This window comes from Pelobates fuscus, chromosome 12 (assembly GCF_036172605.1).
Source record: "Pelobates fuscus isolate aPelFus1 chromosome 12, aPelFus1.pri, whole genome shotgun sequence".
NCBI lineage: Eukaryota > Metazoa > Chordata > Amphibia > Anura > Pelobatidae > Pelobates > Pelobates fuscus.
The window spans coordinates 75,306,838-75,321,100 of NC_086328.1; the positions used below are offsets into that span (position 1 = coordinate 75,306,838).

General features: G+C 36.9%; 17 non-coding genes across 17 annotated transcripts; all 17 read right to left on the minus strand.

Moving 5' to 3' along the window:
* Positions 1-3,463: 3,463 nt before the first annotated feature.
* On the minus strand, positions 3,464-3,536 carry TRNAV-UAC (transfer RNA valine (anticodon UAC)). The gene has a single exon. It is a non-coding gene; the product is annotated as a tRNA-Val (tRNA).
* Positions 3,537-4,231: 695 nt separating this feature from the next.
* On the minus strand, positions 4,232-4,304 carry TRNAV-UAC (transfer RNA valine (anticodon UAC)). The gene has a single exon. It is a non-coding gene; the product is annotated as a tRNA-Val (tRNA).
* A 276-nt stretch (positions 4,305-4,580) lies between these two features.
* Positions 4,581-4,653, minus strand: TRNAV-UAC (transfer RNA valine (anticodon UAC)). The gene has a single exon. It is a non-coding gene; the product is annotated as a tRNA-Val (tRNA).
* Positions 4,654-4,928: 275 nt separating this feature from the next.
* TRNAV-UAC (transfer RNA valine (anticodon UAC)) lies at positions 4,929-5,001 on the minus strand. Its single transcript has one exon. It is a non-coding gene; the product is annotated as a tRNA-Val (tRNA).
* Positions 5,002-5,617: 616 nt separating this feature from the next.
* TRNAV-UAC (transfer RNA valine (anticodon UAC)) lies at positions 5,618-5,690 on the minus strand. Its single transcript has one exon. It is a non-coding gene; the product is annotated as a tRNA-Val (tRNA).
* Positions 5,691-5,967: 277 nt separating this feature from the next.
* TRNAV-UAC (transfer RNA valine (anticodon UAC)) lies at positions 5,968-6,040 on the minus strand. The gene has a single exon. It is a non-coding gene; the product is annotated as a tRNA-Val (tRNA).
* Positions 6,041-6,316: 276 nt separating this feature from the next.
* On the minus strand, positions 6,317-6,389 carry TRNAV-UAC (transfer RNA valine (anticodon UAC)). The gene has a single exon. It is a non-coding gene; the product is annotated as a tRNA-Val (tRNA).
* Positions 6,390-7,003: 614 nt separating this feature from the next.
* TRNAV-UAC (transfer RNA valine (anticodon UAC)) lies at positions 7,004-7,076 on the minus strand. The gene has a single exon. It is a non-coding gene; the product is annotated as a tRNA-Val (tRNA).
* A 277-nt stretch (positions 7,077-7,353) lies between these two features.
* On the minus strand, positions 7,354-7,426 carry TRNAV-UAC (transfer RNA valine (anticodon UAC)). Its single transcript has one exon. It is a non-coding gene; the product is annotated as a tRNA-Val (tRNA).
* Positions 7,427-7,703: 277 nt separating this feature from the next.
* On the minus strand, positions 7,704-7,776 carry TRNAV-UAC (transfer RNA valine (anticodon UAC)). The gene has a single exon. It is a non-coding gene; the product is annotated as a tRNA-Val (tRNA).
* A 676-nt stretch (positions 7,777-8,452) lies between these two features.
* Positions 8,453-8,525, minus strand: TRNAV-UAC (transfer RNA valine (anticodon UAC)). Its single transcript has one exon. It is a non-coding gene; the product is annotated as a tRNA-Val (tRNA).
* A 907-nt stretch (positions 8,526-9,432) lies between these two features.
* On the minus strand, positions 9,433-9,505 carry TRNAV-UAC (transfer RNA valine (anticodon UAC)). The gene has a single exon. It is a non-coding gene; the product is annotated as a tRNA-Val (tRNA).
* A 1,671-nt stretch (positions 9,506-11,176) lies between these two features.
* On the minus strand, positions 11,177-11,249 carry TRNAV-UAC (transfer RNA valine (anticodon UAC)). Its single transcript has one exon. It is a non-coding gene; the product is annotated as a tRNA-Val (tRNA).
* Positions 11,250-11,526: 277 nt separating this feature from the next.
* Positions 11,527-11,599, minus strand: TRNAV-UAC (transfer RNA valine (anticodon UAC)). The gene has a single exon. It is a non-coding gene; the product is annotated as a tRNA-Val (tRNA).
* Positions 11,600-11,920: 321 nt separating this feature from the next.
* TRNAV-UAC (transfer RNA valine (anticodon UAC)) lies at positions 11,921-11,993 on the minus strand. The gene has a single exon. It is a non-coding gene; the product is annotated as a tRNA-Val (tRNA).
* Positions 11,994-12,669: 676 nt separating this feature from the next.
* TRNAV-UAC (transfer RNA valine (anticodon UAC)) lies at positions 12,670-12,742 on the minus strand. The gene has a single exon. It is a non-coding gene; the product is annotated as a tRNA-Val (tRNA).
* Positions 12,743-13,647: 905 nt separating this feature from the next.
* On the minus strand, positions 13,648-13,720 carry TRNAV-UAC (transfer RNA valine (anticodon UAC)). Its single transcript has one exon. It is a non-coding gene; the product is annotated as a tRNA-Val (tRNA).
* Between the last annotated feature and the right edge of the window lie 543 nt (positions 13,721-14,263).

The following is a 14,263-nucleotide window of genomic DNA, read 5'->3' on the forward strand; positions in this document are numbered from 1 at the left end:
AGTTAAAAGTCGAAGCTAAGTGGGGTGCCAGTGTTTCGCTAAACGTTCTGTAGTACAGGTTCGTCAGACCATCTGGTCCAGGTGATTTGCCTATGGATAATGTTTGAATAACCGATCTGATTTCTTGGGCGTCTATCGGTTTAGTTAAGTCTGCTTTTTGCTGTACTGTGAGTTCTGGTAGAGTTATCTGTGTCAGGTAATCTTGGATGCCCGTTTCTGTAGGTTGGACAGTGTTATCATCTTCTTTCAAGTTGTATAGGTTATGGTAGTATTTGGCGAATACATCGCTTATGTCTTTGGGTTTGGTAACTTTTCTGCCTTTGGCGTCTAGGAGGTATGCTATTTTCTGGTTTGCTTGTTTCTTTTTGAGGTGGGACGCTAGTAGTTTGCTTGCTTTATTTCCCTGCATATAATGATTTATTTTTAGTTTCACCAAGTGTGACTGAGTTTGTTCTAGAGCCTGTTGGTGTATTAGTTTGGATACTGTCATTATTTTTTGTTTAAGGTCTGCTAGTGGACGTAATTGGTTTTGGGAGTTGAGATCATATAATTCCTTTTGCCATGCACTAAGTTTTGTTTGGGTGATTTTTTTAATGTGCGCAGCTCTTCTGATCAGTAGGCCCCTAATCACTGACTTGTGTGCCTGCCATAAGGTCGCTGGTGTCACCTCTCCATTGTCGTTAGTCGCGAAGTAAGCGTTTATATCATTTTGGAGATCTTTAGTAAAGTTCCTGTCTTTTAGTAATGAGTTGTTTAGCTTCCATGGGCTACGGTGTTTAAAATCATATGTGTTTTTCATATCTAAAGTTACTGGTGCATGATCTGACCAAGTGATCTGTTTTATATCACAAGCTTGTATTTGGTCTAAGTGCGAGCCTGATATTAGGAACCCGTCTATTCTAGAATAGGAATTGTGGACGGCAGAAAAATGTGTAAATTGCCTGGTTTCCGGGTGTGTGATTCTCCACGAGTCGTAGAGATGGTGTTCGTGTAGGATTTTTTGCAGACTTTTACATTGTCTTGCTAACGGGCGATGCCGGTGGCGATGTTGTGGTAACGTGGTGTCTAATTTAGGGTCTAGTATGTGGTTGAAATCCCCGCAGATCACCATAATGCCCTTTTTGAGCTTGTTTAGTTTGTTTAGTACGCTGCGCAGAAAGTTTCCCTGGTTAGTGTTAGGCGCATATACGCTCACTAAAGTATATGGCATATCGTTTATCATTCCGGTTACTATGACATATCTGCCTCCTTTGTCCACTTCCTGGGTGTGTGGTATGAAGTTAATGTGTTTGCTTATAAGTATGGAAGTACCTTTTGATTTGTGTGGTGACGTTGAGTGGTATTGGTGTGGGAAATGTACTGTTAAGATCTGTGGGTGATCGTTATGCCTAAAATGTGTCTCTTGTAGGCACAGTATATCGACATCTAGTGATTTAATCTCTCTATTAAGTAGGTGTCTTTTCGTGGGGTTGTTTAGCCCCCGCACATTATAAGTACAGATCTTCACGGTGGTTTCCTGTGGTGTTTTGCTGTATGGTGTTCTGTCAGTTCTATGTTTGCGACACCCTGCACTCCTTCCCAGCTTTTAGAGCCGAGTGAAGGTGTCTGTTAGGCTTGGAGGTGTGTGCTCCTATGGTCCGGTCGTGCCAGTCCCGTAATTCTACTAAGTTTTAACTCTGCTAGTGTCAGAGATACCTGCGTTGGGTGTCCCCGTGTAGTCTCTACTGCCTTGTGATTATTGTTACAATGACCTTGTGTAGCGGTATATGAATAAACCAAATAGGGAAATAAAAAATAAAACTTAACAACTCTAACATAGTTATATACAACATTAAACATTGCCATTAGTGTGGCTAGGCACTGCATCTTCGTGCCTTGGGGTTGAAGCTAAGCTTCCGTCCGACATCTTCTCCGTCCTCTAACCTCAGTCATTTGTTATGGACTTTGGTAAGTAGTGATTGGTGTCGGCATTTGGTACCTACTTACATTTAACCTGTCATGGAGATCGTCATTGTATGTGTGGTCCCCTAGGAGGGCCTGGGTTTATCTATTGTACCGCGGGTTCTTTCCCGCCTGGCTAGCAGTCTTTCCTGCTGTAATGACCCCTTCCCACACTAATATCACCCCATTATTCATGTTAGCAAGCAGTAATAATAAACAGTGTATAACAGTCTTTCCCATAATATCACTGTCTGCAGTAGTCTTTTGAATAAAGGGTGCCAGTGTATCAGTCCTTCGTTAGTCACTGTGCCATTTTATTACTTTACCCACTCTCGGCCTTCTCCAGGTTTTAGCCTGATCAGTCAAGGGTTGTCTCCATGTGGCGTGTGTTCAGCTTGTGGTCAATTTTGGCGCTTTTTCGATTTCTGCCAGTCCGGGGAAAGTCTAGTGATGTGCCTTCTTTCGGTTGTGGGGTCCGGTAGTGTGATATCCCAGGATCTGAGAAGGGTGTACCCCTCCTCCGGTGATTTCACTACCGTCGTCTTCCCTTTCTTGGTGATTAGGAGCTTTGTTGGGTATCCCCATCGATATGGGAGATGGCTGTTTCTCAGTGCTTGAGTAATGTCTCTGAACTCCCTCCGTCTTTTCAGTGTATGGGTGGAAATGTCTGCGTATATGGCTATGTTCTTGTACTCCTCCGGCGTCGATTTTTTCGTTCTATTAGCGTTGAGTGCTGCATCCTTAGCGTGAAAATAATGCATGCGGAGCAGCACATCTCGTGGAGTGTCCGGCGGTAGAAAGCCAGGTTTCACCGTTCTGTGGATTCTATCAATCAGGAGCATCTCCTGGGGCCAGTCAGGTAGGAGGTGTTTTAGGAGCCCTGTGATGTAGGCCATAAGGTCCGGTGTGTTTACCGTTTCTGCAACACCCCTTATTCTCAGGTTATTTCTGCGGGCCCTGTCCTCCATGTCCGCAATTTTGACATCCTGCTCTTCTATTCTGGCGAGTAGGCCGTCTATAGTGTCCGCTATGGTGTTATGGGCCGTTTCATAATCCGCCATTTTGTCTTCGAGGTGCGATGTTCTTGTGCCCAGCTCTCGTAGATCTTTATGTATATCTTTCATGGCTGAATCCAGTTTGGTGAGTATTTTGTTGGACATCTCTTCCAGCATTGCTTTCATTGAATCCTGTGTTAAGACGGGTGTTTGATTTGCCGTCTGTTCCTCATGTTCCACGTTGTCATCGTCGCCATCTTGGGCCTGCTCTTGCGTCTGTACATTTTTCTGCTGGCTGGCTCTGGATGCGAAGAAACTTGCTTTCTCCGACCTGTCAGTGTTCCTCTTCCCTTTTTGTTGCGACATCTCTGCTTTTTAGCTATTTATTTTAAGCTTTTTCCAGCTTAATGGCTCTTCTGAGGTTGATCGGGAACGGAGCTGCTAGTGCATGCGACTGCTCAGCTCTCCGGTCAGGACACGCCCCCCGAGAAGCACATTTTAATTACAAATTTTTAAAAGAAAACCAATGGTTTCACTGGGGATCGAGCCCAGGACCTTCTGCGTGTAAAGCACACGTGATAACCACTACACTATGAAACCTCACTAGATGTTCAATTTTGTGGCATACCATCAGAAATATAGACCTCAACATGGCCAGTATTTATGCACGAACCTTTTGTCAAATACTGGTTATATAAGCATTTAAAAAAAAAACAATGCATTCTTTACACTTTTGCCTGAGGTTCATCAAATGTTACATGCAACTTTTATATAACTCTATGTATTTTACTGGATAGCGAGTGTGTATGGTCATTAATACATTTTTAGGAATAAGCACATCTGAAGAATCACTGTAAATCCACCTGAGCATTGTCAGTTTGAATACATGAACTTGGAAATTCAAAGTCCCTTTCCTCTTTTTCAATTGTTATTTCAGGAAGCTTTGGATGTATTTTATTATTGATTGTATTTTTTTAGCTCATTCGGTCATTCTTAAAAGTGGGAACTACAACCCAAACTTGCAATTTTAATTACATATAGCAGAAATATAATGGGAATTCTCTAAAAAATATTGTTTCTACAACTTGTTCTTTTACATTTTAATGAATAATCTACAAAGTATTTATCTAATCTCAATTTCAACCTATTCGTCAACTTTTCATCAAGAACCTTTGTAAATGAGAAGCACACTTTACTTACACATTTTTAAAGGAAAACCAATGGTTTCACTGGGGATCAAGAACCTTTGAAAATGAGAAGCACACTTTACTTACAAATTTTTAAAGGAAAATTAATGGTTTCACTGGGGATCGAAACTAGGACCTTCTGCATGTAAAGCAGACGTGATAACCACTACACTATGAAACCTCACTAGATGTTTAATTTTGTTGCATACCATCAGAAAAATAGACCTCAACATGGCCAACATTTGAATTAAAATGGTCAACATTTTAATTACATATAGCAGAAATATAATGGGAATTCTCTAAAAAAAAAAATTCTACAACTTGTTCTTTCCCATTTTAATGAATAATCTACACAGTATTTATCTAACCTCAATTTCAACCTACTCGTCAACTTTTCATCAAGAACCTTTGTAAATGAGAAGCACACTTTACTTACAAATTTTTAAAGGAAAACCAATGGTTTCACTCGGGATCGAAACCAGGACCTTCTGCGTGTAAAGCAGACGTGATAACCACTACACTATGAAACCTCACTAGATGTTTCATTTTGTTGCATACCATCAGAAAAATAGACCTCAACATGGCCAACATTTGAATTAAAATGGTCAACATTTTAATTACATATAGCAGAAATATAATGGGAATTCTCTAAAAAAAAAATTCTACAACTTGTTCTTTCCCATTTTAATGAATAATCTACACAATATTTATCTAATCTCAATTTCAACCTACTCGTCAACTTTTCATCAAGAACCTTTGTAAATGAGAAGCACACTTTACTTACAAATTTTTAAAAGAAAACCAATGGTTTCACTGGGGATCGAACCCAGGACCTTCTGCGTGTAAAGCAGACGTGATAACCACTACACTATGAAACCTCACTAGATGTTCAATTTTGTGGCATACCATCAGAAAAATAGACCTCAACATGGCCAGTATTTATGCACGAACCTTTTGTCAAATACTGGTTATATCAGCATTTTAAAAAACAATGCGTTCTTTACACTTTTACCTGGAGTTCAGCAAATATTACATGCAACTTTTATATAACTCTGTATTTTTATGGATAGCGAGTGTGGATGGTCATTAATACATTTTTAGGAATAAGCACATCTGAAGAATCACTGTAAATCCACCTGAGCATTGTCAGTTTGAATACATGAGCTTGGAAATTCAAAGTCTCTTTCCTCTTTTTCAATTGTTATTTCAGGAAGCTAAGGATATATTTTATTATTGATTGTATTTTTTTAGCTCATTCGGTCATTCTTAAAAGTGGGAACTACAACCCAAACTTGCAATTTTAATTACATATAGCAGAAATATAATGAGAATTCTCTAAAAAAACTTGTTTCTACAACTTGTTCTTTCCCATTTTAATGAATAATCTACACAGTATTTCTCTAATCTCAATTTCAACCTACTCGTCAACTTTTCATCAAGAACCTTTGTAAATGAGAAGCACATTTTACTTACAAATTTTTAAAAGAAAACCAATGGTTTCACTGGGGATCGAACCCAGGACCTTCTGCGTGTAAAGCAGACGTGATAACCACTACACTATGAAACCTCACCAGATGTTTAATTTTGTTACATACCATCAGAAAAATAGACCTCAACATGGCCAACATTTTAATTAAAATAGTCAACATTTTAATTACATATAGCAGAAATATAATGGGAATTCTCTAAAAAATATTGTTTCTACAACTTGTTCTTTCCCATTTTAATGAATAATCTACACAGTATTTCTCTAATCTCAATTTCAACCTACTCGTCAACTTTTCATCAAGAACCTTTGTAAATGAGAAGCACATTTTACTTACAAATTTTTAAAAGAAAACCAATGGTTTCACTGGGGATCGAACCCAGGACCTTCTGCGTGTAAAGCAGACGTGATAACCACTACACTATGAAACCTCACCAGATGTTATATTTGTTACATACCATCAGAAAAATAGACCTCAACATGGCCAACATTTGAATTAAAATGGTCAACATTTTAATTACATATATCATAAATATAATGGGAATTCTCTAAAAAATATTGTTTCTACAACTTGTTCTTTCCCATTTTAATGAATAATCTACACAGTATTTATCTAATCTCAATTTCAACCTACTCGTCAACTTTTCATCAAGAACCTTTGTAAATGAGAAGCACACTTTACTTACAAATTTTTAAGTGAAAACCAATGGTTTCTCTGGGGATTCAACCCAGGACCTTCTGCGTGTAAAGCAGACGTAATAACCACTACACTATGAAACCTCACTAGATGTTTAATTTTGTGGCATACCATCAGAAAAAAAAAACTCAACATGGCCAGTATTTATGCACAAACCTTTTGTCAAATAATGGTAATATCAGCATTTTAAAACACAATGCATTCTTTACACTTTTGCCTGGAGTTCATCAAATGTTACATGCAACTGTTATATAACTCTATGTATTTTAATGGATAGCGAGTGTGGATGGTCATTAATACATTTTTAGGAATAAGCACATCTGAAGAATCACTGTAAATCCACCTGAGGATTGTCAGTTTGAATACATGAGCTTGGAAATTCAAAGTCTCTTACCTCTTTTTCAATTGTTATTTCAGGAAGCTTTGGATATATTGTATTATTGATTGTATTTTTTTAGCTCATTCGGTCATTCTTAAAAGTGGGAACTACAACCCAAACTTGCAATTTTAATTACATATAGCAGAAATATAATGGGAATTCTCTAAAAAAAATTCTACAACTTGTTCTTTCCCATTTTAATGAATAATCTACACAGTATTTATCTAATCTCAATTTCAACCTACTCGTCAACTTTTCATCAAGAACCTTTGTAAATGAGAAGCACACTTTACTTACAAATTTTTAAGAGAAAACCAATGGTTTCTTTGGGGATTCAACCCAGGACCTTCTGCGTGTAAAGCAGACGTGATAACCACTACACTATGAAACCTCACTAGATGTTTAATTTTTTGGCATACCATCAGAAAAATAGATCTCAACATGGCCAACATTTGAATAAAAATAGTCAACATTTTAATTACATATAGCAGAAATATAATGTGAATTCTCTAAAAAATATTGTTTCTACAACTTGTTCTTTCCCATTTTAATGAATAATCTACACAGTATTTATCTAATCTCAATTTCAACCTACTCGTCAACTTTTCATCAAGAACCTTTGTAAATGAGAAGCACACTTTACTTACAAATTTTTAAGAGAAAACCAATGGTTTCTCTGGGGATTCAACCCAGGACCTTCTGCGTGTAAAGCAGACGTGATAACCACTACACTATGAAACCTCACTAGATGTTTAATTTTTTGGCATACCATCAGAAAAATAGATCTCAACATGGCCTACATTTGAATTAAAATAGTCAACATTTTAATTACATATAGCAGAAATATAATGTGAATTCTCTAAAAAATATTGTTTCTACAACTTGTTCTTTCCCATTTTAATGAATAATCTACACAGTATTTATCTAATCTCAATTTCAACCTACTCGTCAACTTTTCATCAAGAACCTTTGTAAATGAGAAGCACACTTTACTTACAAATTTTTAAAAGAAAACCAATGGTTTCACTGGGGATCGAACCCAGGACCTTCTGCGTGTAAAGCAGACGTGATAACCACTACACTATGAAACCTCACTAGATGTTCAATTTTGTGGCATACCATCAGAAATATAGACCTCAACATGGCCAGTATTTATGCACGAACCTTTTGTCAAATACTGGTTATATCAGCATTTTAAAAAACAATGCATTCTTTACACTTTTGCCTGGAGTTCATCAAATGTTACAACCAACTGTTATATAACTCTATGTATTTTAATGGATAGCGAGTGTGTATGGTCATTAATACATTTTTAGGAATAAGCACATCTGAAGAATCACTGTAAATCCACCTGAGCATTGTCAGTTTGAATACATGAACTTGGAAATTCAAAGTCTCTTTCCTCTTTTTCAATTGTTATTTCAGGAAGCTTTGGATATATTTATTATTGATTGTATTTTTTTAGCTCATTCGGTCATTCTTAAAAGTGGGAACCACAACCCAAACTTGCAATTTTAATTACATATAGCAGAAATATAATGGGAATTCTCTAAATAAAGTTGTTTCTACAACTTGTTCTTTCCCATTTTAATGAATAATCTACACAGTATTTATCTAATCTCAATTTCAACCTACTCGTCAACTTTTCATCAAGAACCTTTGTAAATGAGAAGCACACTTTACTTACAAATTTTTTAAAGAAAACCAATGGTTTCACTAGGGATCGAACCCAGGACCTTCTGCGTGTAAAGCAGACATGATAACCAATGGTTTCACTGGGGATCGAACCCAGGACCTTCTGCGTGTAAAGCAGACATGATAACCACTACACTATGAAACCTCACTAGATGTTCAATTTTGTGGCATACCATCAGAAAAATAGAACTCAACATGGCCAGTATTTATGCACGAACCTTTTGTCAAATACTGGTTATATCAGCATTTTAAAAACCAATGCATTCTTTACACTTTTACCTGGAGTTCAGCAAATGTTACATGCAACTTTTATATAACTCTATGTATTTTTATGGATAGCGAGTGTGGATGGTCATTAATACATTTTTAGGAATAAGCACATCTGAAGAATCACTGTAAATCCACCTGAGGATAACCACTACACTATGAAACCTCACTAGATGTTTAATTTTGTGGCATACCATCAGAAAAATAGACCTCAACATGGCCAGTATTTATGCACAAACCTTTTGTCAAATACTGGTTATATCAGCATTTTAAAAAACAATGCATTCTTTACACTTTTGCCTGGAGTTCAGCAAATGTTACATGCAACTTTTATATAACTCTATGTATTTTAATGGATAGCGAGTGTGGATGGTCATTAATACATTTTTAGGAATAAGCACATCTGAAGAATCACTGTAAATCCACCTGAGCATTGTCAGTTTGAATACATGAGCTTGGAAATTCAAAGTCTCTTTCCTCTTTTTCAATTGTTATTTCAGGAAGCTTTGGATATATTGTATTATTGATTGTATTTTTTTAGCTCATTCGGTCATTCTTAAAAGCGGGAACTACAACCCAAACTTGCAATTTTAATTACATATAGCAGAAATATAATGGGAATTCTCTAAAAAAATATTGTTTCTACAACTTGTTCTTTCCCATTTTAATGAATAATCTACATAGTATTTATCTAATGTCAATTTCAACCTACTCGTCAACTTTTCATCAAGAATCTTTGTAAATGAGAAGCACACTTTACTTACAAATTTTTAAGAGAAAACCAATGGTTTCACTGGGGATCGAACTCAAGACCTTCTGCGTGTAAAGCAGACATGATAACCACTACACTATGAAACCTCACTAGATGTTTGACTTTGTGGCATACCATCAGAAAAATAGACCTCAACATGGCCAGTATTTATGCACAAACCTTTTGTCAAATACTGGTTATATCAGCATTTTAAAACACAATGCATTCTTTACACTTTTGCCTGAGGTTCATCAAATGTTACATGCAACTGTTATATAACTCTATGTATTTTAATAGATAGTGAGTGTGGATGGTCATTAATACATTTTTAGGAATAAGCACATCTGAAGAATCACTGTAAATCCACTGTAGCGGAGAGCTGATTTCTCGCAGCTATTCTCCACTTTAGATCCAAGGAAGGCTCAGGAACAAGTCATTAGTAAATCCACAGCAGAGTTTCCAGCAGGTAAAAAGGTACAGAAATATCCCCACAGCACTCCCAATAACTGGACGACACACAGTTTCAGGAGTAGAACTGACAATCGTTTATTCCAAGGTTTCTTATAAAGCCTGCTCCCATGCAAGGGAGGGAACTACAGTAATTATGACAGTAACCAATGCAGTGCTTGTTACCTCCCACACATCTCCTCCCCTCAGAGAGCGTCATAATCCCCTTAACTTGTACAGTACTTTACCCCCAACTTGGATGTACCCCTAAACCATCACATATCTTTAATATTAGGGTACCACTAGGTAGCCCTGATCTGGGTGAATATAATATCCAAAATTCACCCAGATCGGACCAGTGGTTCGGCAGTTACAGGAAGGTGAAGTTTGACCGACCGCACACGAGTTGGTATCCGAAAAGGGTTCCATGAGAATGGGCCCTGCGGTCGGTCTCCGTTCGGCAGTTAAAACAGACATTTATAACTGCCATCCATACTTTAATTCCCCTAGATAGTGATTCCCTCATTCGGTACTTTGTAACTACCGAATGGGGATTCGTTAACTCTCTCCGTTCGGCAGTTACGGAGCTCTGGAGGTCTCAGCGGTGTTTGGTTGTTTGAGTGTCCGATTTGAGTTCCAGACACTCGACGACAAAACACCGCTGAGATTTTCATGCGTAAGATGGCCGCCGCCACGTGTACGCATGCCGAATGGCGGCCACCCAGACACACTGTTAATGAGCCTGTTAACTTGCGGTTTGGAGAGAATGTGAACCTTAATTGCTGGCACACTTCTCTCCGGGGTGGTCTCTCCGTTCGGTAGTTTCCAGAAGTATATAGTACGGATGGAAACTACCGAATAACATACAATTCACATATTACATAGGCGAATAGCAATTTCAACATAGGTAAAAATATAACAATTACAGTCACACAGGCATTTTGCAGGACAGGCTTACTGCGTTCCGCTACATCCACCTGAGCATTGTCAGTTTGAATACATGAGCTTGGAAATTCAAAGTCTCTTTCCTCTTTTTCAATTGTTATTTCAGGGAACTTTGGATATATTGTATTATTGATTGTATTTTTTTAGCTCATTCGGTCATTCTTAAAAGTGGGAACTACAACCCAAACTTGCAATTTTAATTACATATAGCAGAAATATAATGGGAATTCTCTAAAAAAAATTCTACAACTTGTTCTTTCCCATTTTAATGAATAATCTACACAGTATTTATCTAATCTCAATTTCAACCTACTCGTCAACTTTTCATCAAGAACCTTTGTAAATGAGAAGCACACTTTACTTACAAATTTTTAAGAGAAAACCAATGGTTTCACTGGGGATCGAACCCAGGACCTTCTGCGTGTAAAGCAGACGTGATAACCACTACACTATGAAACCTCACTAGATGTTTAATTTTTTGGCATACCATCAGAAAAATAGATCTCAACATGGCCAACATTTGAATTAAAATAGTCAACATTTTAATTACATATAGCAGAAATATAATGTGAATTCTCTAAAAAATATTGTTTCTACAACTTGTTCTTTCCCATTTTAATGAATAATCTACACAGTATTTATCTAATCTCAATTTCAACCTACTCGTCAACTTTTCATCAAGAACCTTTGTAAATGAGAAGCACACTTTACTTACAAATTTTTAAAAGAAAACCAATGGTTTCAGTGGGGATCGAACCCAGGACCTTCTGCGTGTAAAGCAGACGTGATAACCACTACACTATGAAACCTCACTAGATGTTCAATTTTGTGGCATACCATCAGAAATATAGACCTCAACATGGCCAGTATTTATGCACGAACCTTTTGTCAAATACTGGTTATATCAGCATTTTAAAAAACAATGCATTCTTTACACTTTTGCCTGGAGTTCAGCAAATGTTACATGCAACTTTTACATAACTCTATGTATTTTAATGGATAGCGAGTGTGGATGAATAATCTACACAGTATTTATCTAATCTCAATTTCAACCTACTCGTCAACTTTTCATCAAGAAACTTTGTAAATGAGAAGCACCCTTTACTTACAAATTTTTAAAAGAAAACCAATGGTTTCATTGGGGATCGAACCCAGGACCTTCTGCGTGTAAAGCAGACGTGATAACCACTACACTATGAAACCTCACTAGATGTTTAATTTTGTGGCATAACATCAGAAAAATAGACCTCAACATGGCCAGTATTTATGCACGAACCTTTTGTCAAATACTGGTTATATCAGCATTTTAAAAAACAATGCATTCTTTACACTTTTGCCTGGAGTTCATCAAATGTTACAACCAACTGTTATATAACTCTATGTATTTTAATGGATAGCGAGTGTGTATGGTCATTAATACATTTTTAGGAATAAGCACATCTGAAGAATCACTGTAAATCCACCTGAGCATTGTCAGTTTGAATACATGAACTTGGAAATTCAAAGTCTCTTTCCTCTTTTTCAATTGTTATTTCAGGAAGCTTTGGATATATTTATTATTGATTGTATTTTTTTAGCTCATTCGGTCATTCTTAAAAGTGGGAACCACAACCCAAACTTGCAATTTTAATTACATATAGCAGAAATATAATGGGAATTCTCTAAATAAAGTTGTTTCTACAACTTGTTCTTTCCCATTTTAATGAATAATCTACACAGTATTTATCTAATCTCAATTTCAACCTACTCGTCAACTTTTCATCAAGAACCTTTGTAAATGAGAAGCACACTTTACTTACCAATTTTTTAAAGAAAACCAATGGTTTCACTGGGGATCGAACCCAGGACCTTCTGCGTGTAAAGCAGACGTGATAACCAATGGTTTCACTGGGGATCAAACCCAGGACCTTCAGCGTGTAAAGCAGACATGATAACCACTACACTATGAAACCTCACTAGATGTTCAATTTTGTGGCATACCATCAGAAAAATAGAACTCAACATGGCCAGTATTTATGCACGAACCTTTTGTCAAATACTGGTTATATCAGCATTTTAAAAACCAATGCATTCTTTACACTTTTACCTGGAGTTCAGCAAATGTTACATGCAACTTTTATATAACTCTATGTATTTTTATGGATAGCGAGTGTGGATGGTCATTAATACATTTTTAGGAATAAGCACATCTGAAGAATCACTGTAAATCCACCTGAGGATAACCACTACACTATGAAACCTCACTAGATGTTTAATTTTGTGGCATACCATCAGAAAAATAGACCTCAACATGGCCAGTATTTATGCACAAACCTTTTGTCAAATACTGGTTATATCAGCATTTTAAAAAAACAATGCATTCTTTACACTTTTGCCTGGAGTTCAGCAAATGTTACATGCAACTTTTATATAACTCTATGTATTTTAATGGATAGCGAGTGTGGATGGTCATTAATACATTTTTAGGAATAAGCAAATCTGAAGAATCACTGTAAATCCACCTGAGCATTGTCAGTTTGAATACATGAGCTTGGAAATTCAAACTCTTTCCTCTTTTTCAATTGTTATTTCAGGAAACTTTGGATATATTTTATTATTGATTGTATTTTTTTAGCTCATTCGGTCATTCTTAAAAGTGGGAACTACAACCCAAACTTGCAATTTTAATTACATATAGCAGAAATATAATGGGAATTCTCTAAAAAAACTTGTTTCTACAACTTGTTCTTTCCCATTTTAATGAATAATCTACACAGTATTTATCTAATCTCAATTTCAACCTACTCGTCAACTTTTCATCAAGAACCTTTGTAAATGAGAAGCACATTTTACTTACAAATTTTTAAAAGAAAACCAATGGTTTCACTGGGGATCGAACCCAGGACCTTCTGCGTGTAAAGCAGACGTGATAACCACTACACTATGAAACCTCACTAGATGTTTACCTTTGTGGCATACCATCAGAAAAATAGACCTCAACATGGCCAGTATTTATGCACGAACCTTTTGTCAAATACTGGTTATATCATTATTCAAGTTCATACACATTGCCGTAGATTTATTGATATTTAGCTTGAAATTTGAGATAGCAGAGTATCTGTCGATCTCAAACATTAAAAATTTTAAAGACGGCTCAGGAGCTGACAGCGTAAGTAACGCGTTATCCGCATAGAGAGATATTTTAGCATTCAACGAATTGGTTTGTACACCTTTTATTAATGCATTGTTCCTAATGTTAATAGCCAATGGCTCAATAGACAAGATATACAACAGAGGAGAAAGAGGGCATCCCTGTCGCGTGCCATTTTTGAGTGCAAACCACCCTGCTGTGATGTTCGGACCCACAGTTCTGGCAGAAGGAGAAGAGTAGAGAGCCATAATGGCGTTTTGTATCCAGCCCGTAAGGCCGAAAGCCTTAAGGGCTTCACTAAGATAGCCCCACCCGACCCTGTCAAATGCTTTCTCGGCATCTA